This window comes from Anopheles maculipalpis, chromosome 3RL (genome assembly GCF_943734695.1).
Source record: "Anopheles maculipalpis chromosome 3RL, idAnoMacuDA_375_x, whole genome shotgun sequence".
Lineage (NCBI taxonomy): Eukaryota > Metazoa > Arthropoda > Insecta > Diptera > Culicidae > Anopheles > Anopheles maculipalpis.
This window is the reverse complement of record NC_064872.1, coordinates 5932928-5941565: the sequence shown is the minus strand read 5'-3', so window position 1 is coordinate 5941565 and position 8638 is coordinate 5932928. Positions and strand designations below refer to the sequence as shown.

General features: G+C 40.4%; 1 protein-coding gene across 1 annotated transcript in view; it reads left to right on the top strand.

Moving 5' to 3' along the window:
- The window catches only part of LOC126564508 (serine/threonine-protein kinase grp), a 191235-nt gene that overhangs the window by 117612 nt on the left and 64985 nt on the right, over positions 1 to 8638 (top strand). The gene's annotated exons all lie outside the window — the stretch shown is intronic.

The window sequence follows — 8638 nt, the reverse complement described above, 5'->3', positions numbered from 1 at the left end:
CCTTTAGCTGGGTAAGATGGCGCATACGCTTCTCACGGAATCCCGTGTGTTAAAAGCAGCACATTATCCCAGATGGTGATATATAGAGTTGCCTTAATATTTTTCAGGATTTTATGATTTTTTATCACCTATAATTTTTTGTAATACTTTTTGTTCATAAGATATAGAGCGGGAGAGACGTTAGAATACAGTGAGCTAAGGAAGGGAAAATTGTCCAACAATAAGTGAAAACATGCATTTAACTGTTTTGCGGTTCATTATCCGGAATTCTATATAATAACTATATTTTCAGTTTAATTTCAAACCGTCTGTTTTTGGCATTTTTAATTTCAATTTAATTTTCGTTGAAAGTGAGATGAAAATTTAGTTGTGATGTGAAGGTATGAAGGCAAAGAGGGTTTTAATAGAACCGTGCAAAAAGGAAAGCAATGCAAAAAAGCACTTGTGTCCCATTTACTAACCCTGGTACCGTAAAATGTGACCGTTTTTAGATAGCAACAGCAGCAACAGTAGTAGGTAAAGAGCGTTAAATACGTTATAAAATTTAAAAAAAACCCATTCTACAAAACGCAACGTCGTTCTCTAGGCCACAGTTTGAATTACTGATTATTGGAAGTTTTAAAAAGGTTTAAAAAAAAGAGTAAAATCCGGCGAAGAAAAATACGATTCCTTTAATACATTTTATTATCTTGTGCACTTGTTCGAAGCGTATTTTACAGAAAGTTACTAGAGATATACTGGTAGAAAGACGAGGGTTTTTGTTAACTTTTCGACCGCAAACTATTGGAGAACAGTACAGAGAAAACTAGAGAAGAACATCGAACCTGATCGTTCGATCGGTCGTTCTACACCTTTATATATCTATACATATATTTATACACTATACTACATCTCGTTAACGATTTGCTCTCTTCAAATAGGGGTTCTCTTTTTTTTTCTTTCATCACAATTGTGATTTTTAGATGTTATACGAGCAGCAGAATTCGCGATGCGATAAAACTTATGTTCCGTTAGGAGTGAGAAAAAATACGAAGAACACTGAAAAGCTCTAAACTCACAAGTGATTTACCATATCAGAACGCTGAATGATTCCTATTTTGAAACAAAAAAACCCCAACCCGTTTTGCTCACGTAACGAAAACACAAACATGTTCTCTCAAACACAATAATATCAATTATTTTCCTGTTGCCTGTCCATTACGAGTGTAAAAGAAAATTTTACTATCTATTTGCTATCTCTCTAATCGAATCAAATTATTAGACTGTTGGCCTGTTTGAATCTCAACCGGTGAAAAAGGAAAGTGCCGGAACAATAAGACGAGAAGTAATGTAGTTTTATACATTCGCAGCCAACGGGTATCTGCCTTTTTGGTATCCCCGGTTTGGGCATTTCCTTCTCTTTAATCGGAATCCATCCCCGACCTATCTCCTTATAGCGATTAAGCAACAATTAGCATATAAGACAACGAAGGTACGTCTTTACCTCTACACCTTACATTGACATGACCAACAGCGAGGTTGGCACCGAATCACGATGAGAAAAACATGAACAATCTTGGGACTATGTAATAAAGACGAACGCAAAACTAACTTTTATTTTAAATTAATTTTTTATTTTGTGTTCCGTTGTAGGGATCTACTGAGAAAAAAGCCATCGTATTTATGAGAAGTAACTGATATCAAAATCGAATCCAACGAACTGGATAAAATTAGTGGAATACCAATGACAGCAAAAGAAATTAGAGCTAATTGAAAAGTGAACAGAAGATGGCCATTGAAATCTGGTTCATACTATTGATTTTAACAAACCATGTTTTTATTCGTTTAGTTAATGAACAAGCATGCCCTCCCGCAATACGTATCGGGTTAATGGCATCACTCACTTAGCGGTAGTGCTTGCTCACGCATACTCCACATGATCACCCGGATGAACAGGGCACACATGCTGCCAGTGAAGCGTTCGATGAAGGCCGCACATTCAAACCCATACCGTAAGCAACCCACTATTCCCGTAGGATGGCATGAGTTACCCGGGAATGGTACTGCGCAACACATGCTTCAAGGATGTTTCACACCAAGGTGATGTACGCTGAAGTTGAATGCTTTTGATGCTTCATCATCACTATTTATTGTGCTTTTCGCATGCTCTCTACCGGAAGCACTCGCCGGAGGCGAAGGCAAACAAGGACAAGGCTTGAGAAGCAAGTGTTAATGGGAAAACAATTGCGGAGGATGGAGATACGGACGTCCTTCGGGAATCCATTTCCTTTGGGGCATGTTTGTTGTTGTGTCAATACCCCGGAGTGGGAACCGGGAGACCTTGTGTGCTTGGCTGCGTTGCATGAGTTTTACTCAAGTTTATATGATTGAGCAGCTTTAGATTAGAGTAGGTAATTTAAAGGTTTTAAAGGTAGGTAATTAGTATATTTTGACTATTTTTATCTAAGAGCTTTGCGACCATATGTTCCTATGTACGTTTTGAAAATTATTCCGTACAACCTAAATCTTGAGCTTATTCCTTATGATACAGAAGGCATTGTAGGCCTTATAAGAGCTGAGATGATTTAACAATATGAGGAAAAGTACAGTTTGATTGATTTGTTTGAGCTCTATTTAGCAATATGAATTGAATTATAATCCTTCAAAAAACTCCCGCCCGGGAGACATTCCCATCCAATCAATGGAAACTTCAAACTGGGATTAACCGGATGAAGACATAAAAACATAACCGGAAAAGAAGTGAAACATTTTTTTTTACCACTTTCATCAACCCCCCTTTATCATCATATGGCCGTGGGGTTGTTTGTGTGTGTTGTGTGGAAAAGCCAAAACGGTCTATCATAATGCGTGGGAATGTTCGCTTTCCGCGCGTGGCGATGTATGAATTTTATCAATGAGCAGCGCCAAGAGCGCATCTACGTCAACAGTTTGAACATTTGTGTGCGGGCGCATCAAAATATAAGGTGAAAAAAAGCGCACAATATTATTAACAGTTTACGCACACACACATTAATAAAGTTTCGTGAAGGAATAACGTTGGTAGAGTCTGCGCTTTTAGGGCGATTTTTTCAAAACTACTCGCTATCGATCGCCCGCCGACCTGTGTGTGTTGGTGTCAGTATGGAAAAGCGCAACAGTGTGTTTGGCTTCCAGCATGGTGGGCATCGTGGTAGACCAAGGAACTCACCACCATTTCGGTACTCCGAACCGAGTGTCGGTTACCATTCGACTGACAGTCGCGAAGTGTCATTCGCCAGCAAAATACGCACCAACTTAGAGGACGACGTAGGGCCGCGTACAAGGATATAGGCAGCTGCTGTATTTTGAGATCCTTTACCAAAGAAAAAAACGGGGTCCTCAGAACGTAACTTTCCAACGCAATTAGACTTGAGAAAACCGTCTTAAAAAGGGGTCCTTTTTTGTGTGCTGCAGTGGAATCTGTGTTTCTTCATCTTTTGTTGATTACATTCAGAACACAACAACACATGCTCGTGGAATAAGCCACAAGTTTCAAAGAAATGCAGCGAACATTGTACGATGTTTACATCGCCACCTATATCGTGCTAAATAAAGTGCCTGTGTGAGTATTTGTGTCTTCGAAAACATAAGAACTTATAGACTCTCCAACCCCCCAGACCCAAAAAAGTAAAGTTTCGGGGAAAACATAGGAAAAACAGAAAAGCGAAATCGAGTCCGTCATATCAGATAACGCGTGTGTGAAAGAAAGTGACAGCTTCTGGCTGTGCGCTTTTTGTTTGTGTCCTTCGTAGCGCCAACAGTAACAACATCAGCATTAGCAGCACCAGCAAGAAGCAAAACAACAACCTCCCCAATAGTTGGAGGGAAAAAAACGAGGAAAAGTGAAAAAAGAACGGGAAAAAAGGATACAAAACTGTACACGCACACAACTCAAGAAAGAACGAATCAACAAGATTAATGGTATGTTGCGATGGGGGTGAGCAAAAATGATAACCTTATCTTCGTATCTTTAGTGTTAGAGTATGTGTGAGTGTGTGTGAGGGAGGGCTTTCTGGTATCAGGACTATAAATAAGTTCGTGCGGTGTTGTTTTTTCCAAATTGACGATTTTTTGATCAGAATTTGAATTCATTTTTGACTTCTTCTTGATTTGAATAATCTTGAATAGAATAAAAATCAAACGACTGAGGGATCTTGTTTGGTTGTAGCAACTCACAGTAAACCACACTTTGCAGATCCTACTAACATCGTGATCGATGATGAGGCATGGCTTGAGGATCTACTAATCTCAATCTAGAAATAAAATCCTCATTTGAAAAATTTACCTTTGGAGCACTTGTTCACAAGTGAATAAGCCGGATGCCAATATCGTTTACGCAACTAGACAATAAGACGAGCAATTAAACGGTATCGGCAAATCGGTGTCGGTTCACTGAGTAAGGCCAAGCATCTGGAGCCCTGTCTCTTTTGAACTACTTCCGATACATTCATTCAGTCAGAGCATTTATATCATAAACTTATACTAAAGCTCATGGCTTTCCGTAGGTTTTTTATTTGAAAGAAAGCTGATCGAAAAGAAAGCAAAAAGTGGTGCCTAATTGACCAAAAATAAATTTAATCATTTGATATCGGAACCATATGAACTTATTTATACTCCTAATAGCCAGTATAGTACGGAGGTTGATGCTCTAATAAAACAATATTACAGCAACGAACCGAGCATTTTTGTAAAGGCATCGTCGATAGATATTGCTCTTGCCAGGTGACAAGCGCATTGCATACATTTAGGGTGTTTCTGAAGCTCGATCAAATCGAAACGAGCTGATAGTGAATCTAGCTAATGAAAATTATCTGTACACCCTATTTACTCTCCGGTTATAGGAAAAAGAGGAAACATTTTCACACACTATCGGACCAGTGTATTGCTAACAACTTTTACGTGTTTTTTTGTACATGTATTGTACTGTAATGAGTTCCAAAGCTGTGATGAAGCTTTTGAGATCTTTCACGACTGAAAGCTTTCCATCTTTCTCTCGGACACTCTTTTGCGAACAATTCACACGATCCCGGGCCAGAAAAAAACGAAACAGGTGCTTCCATCTGTCCGTGTGTACGTTTTTGAGTGCCAGCCACCGTGGGCCCAGGTCACCCGAACCGAGCACCTACCCAACACTCAACCAGGGCCCTCGGGCACCACACGTACGTTCGCAAACGAAAGCGCTACCATATTGTGCCGTGTGTTCGCCTGGCGAACGGTTGCGTTTGGTTTCGCTCACAACATAAGGCGCTGCTGCGAGCAAAAGGCGTTTGCTACGCAGTGCAGCCGCACCGTGTGCGCGTGTGTCTGTGTGTGGGGTGTGCATTAGTTGGGACACTTTTTGGCAACTAGCTTGCCAGAAGGTCGGTCAGGCTACTAGGTACCGTCCGAGCAGCTCCCAGTAGCAAACCAGTGTACCAGTGTGTATCGAAAAGGGGGAAAAAGTAGCGAAAAACAGGAGAAGCGAGAAAACGCACAACCCAGCACCAAGTGATAGTGGTTTTGGGTAGTTTTACTTTCGTTTTCTTTTCCTTTTTCGTTCGGCCTGAGTTGTGTTTGGTTCCGTTTTCGAGCACCCAGTTTGTCAGTTAGTTGCTTATGCTTTTGGGCAACATTTCACTTTGCATTTCCTTCATCACGACGGGTTCGTTGAAATAGTTTTTTTTTCTGTTTGACGTCGTGTGCGTCTGTGTGTGCGAGAGCTTAAACAGAGGTCCTTTTTCTGTGGTGAGCAAATTCCTTGCAAACAGCATTCTTTGTCGCGTCGCGTAAGCATCCATATTGAATCGGATCTCGAAGGAAAGCAAACGGAACAAGTGGAAATCTACTACCAAGCGAGGTAAATTAACGAGAAAAGTATGATATTTCAATAGATAAAAGGTGATACTCCAACCAAATTCAATCTGAAGCTTTACCGTATGCTCACAAAAAAACTAGATAAAAACTAAGACTGATTGTGTAATATTTTATTCCACTTTATAATAATTGCGAAATCTCTCCTTCACTGGGGCTGTGCAAACGTGTCTTATTTGGAGAGGGAAAATGATATGCTATAAAGGACAAGAAAAGAAAAAAATAACATAAAACACATTCACATAGATAAAGATACATCTTATGCATCTATCTTGTCCGCATACGGCTGTGGGTTGGTAAAGCTTTTTCCTATAGCCAACTCACCTAACTAGCCGCCGTAAAGGTGGAGACGCCTGGTGGTTTATGGCAGAAAAAAAGGATACTTGGTGTTTGTCTTGTTGATTGTTTGTGTGGGTGTTTGTGTCCATCACAGCAGAAAAGAGAGAGAAAGAGAGAGAGAGAATATAGAGATGTTATGAGTAGGATATGATTTTGCAAAAAAAAAAAAAAAAAAAAAAAACGGTGTGAGCACCACCATGGGAAGCGTTTCATCCTGCGAGATGAGCGTCCACCGATCCTCGTGGGTACTCTTGTGGACGACGAAGTTGCTCTTGCTCTATTAAGGTACACAGCAGTTTTATGTGTGTGTGTGTGTTTTTTATGATCTGCAAAAAGCAAACCGATCGAAGAAAGAAGAAGCTCCTACCACACTCACAGAAAGATAATAGCAAATAACCATTTGAAGGAGCGCAAACACTCTGCTCTACTGTCTCACTTTCACATGTTGGATTCCATGCGTCGGAATGTCCTTTCACTAATACCTTAAAAAGCAACACGACCTTCCTCTTTGCCTTCCTTCTTCATCACTCCCCCTCACATTTTGCTTTGTAAAACCTGTTGACTTGTCATCGTCTTCGTCGTCTTAGGAGCATTTGCTCCTGAAAGTATGCAAAAAAGCCGTTCGTGTAATAACGAGCAGCGCAGCGAGTGCGGCTTATCGTAAAGCGGCAATCCGGTAAATGGTGCCAGTTCCAAATCCGACTGCAAAGCCTTCGGAGCTTTTCGGCTTGGTTTCGGGAAAGGAAAATGTAGCGCGTAACGCCGTGCGTGCCATCATTCGATAAACGGAGAGTGTGTGTGTTTTTTTTTTTCGTTTGATGCTGGTACGATTGGTGCGGTTTTTCCGCGGTTTGAAACGTTCAGGTGATTTGTTACAATTTCCAAATGGTTATTTCGCGTGGCATTGAGTGGGGAAAGAATTGGAATTAGAATATAGAATGAAAAAGGAATCGCAATTTCCAACCGCGAATAGCTTCAGCAGCATGAGTGACGTCGTTTGCTTTTTTAAACTATGGCGAAGGTAACCCGCGTGAGATAGTTTATTGGACAATTTTCTTTATGTTGTCCCTCTTTTTTTCCTCCTCTATTTTACCATTATTGGTGCCAGCTAAGTTACCGACTGCTGATAGCAGTTATTGTTAAATAAGTTTAACACAATTTTCGTTTTACCTTTTTTGCAATAAGATCCTTTGAAACTACACAACGAAAGGGACAGACTGTTAACTGTATCCTTTTACCCTGTATCCGTGTGTGTTTGCACGTTAAACTGAAACAAGGTAGTAAATAAGAGCTTACGTATTCTCCACTCTAAAAACATGATAAAATCTCGTCTCACCTGTTAGTTCTTCAGTAAAGTTGATTGGGTTTTAATGTTCTGGTATCGGACTTTTTAAGGCTACCTTGAACAAAAAGGAGTGATATTTTTCCATTTCTATATGTTTACTGCATTCAACAGTGTATAGAGGTGGAAAATGTTAGCTAAAATGACATTTTGTTAACTAAATGCAATTAAAACTGTGACGCACCCGGAGTCTTGAGGTACAGGCGCGTAAGCTAATTTTCTTACTTTTTGCAATGGAAAACTTTATCGAAGGCAAGCATCCGGTATTCGGTTACATCGTAGCTTCGTGTAACACAATAATGTTCCCATTAAGTGAGGTTTCACGTCGATAGAAGCGATGGCATCTCGTCTCGGTACTTTCAATGCAGACAAACTTCCTTCGATGTTTGGTGAAGGACAAGGTTCACTTTACGCGTTTGTTTAATTGGCTAGCAATTAAGAAGTACAAAGCCCTTCGGTTTGTTTTGTTTTATTACAATAAAAACAAAAACAAATACAAAACTTGCTCTCCCTCTCCATCGCTCTCTCTGTCTCTAGAGAACCGTTTGAAGGGTTCACTAACAGCTGGGACGAGTTTGACCTTCAACTGCACAGGGCAATCGGAGTTTGTGAACTGCTTACCATCGAAATAGAGTGTAATCAATTTTGCACCGAAACGGCGAACCTTCATTTACATTTATATCCAATTATGCATCCCCATCCGGGCACGGACACACCGTAACTGACACCGTAGCTGACATTGATCGGTAAAAGGTTCAACGGAATTTGTCACTCAACGCAACGGCATGAACTTGTACCGCGAACTTTGCAATCATTCATTGAAACACTGTGCACTGCGTTTGGTGGTGATTTTTAAAACGGCCGTTAAAAATGGAGGCGCCTGGTGCCTGAAACTTAATTACGGTTTTCCGCTATTTACACAACAAGTTACACAGTGTAAAGCGATATAAAGTAATTTTTGAAAAGTTTTCCAATATTATACTTCCTGTATTCGGATTGACTTTACTTATTCGCCACTGCCTGCTGGCACATACTATCGTGTTGGCAATATTGACGATTAGGTACCGTTTCGACCCTATCCGCCCACGA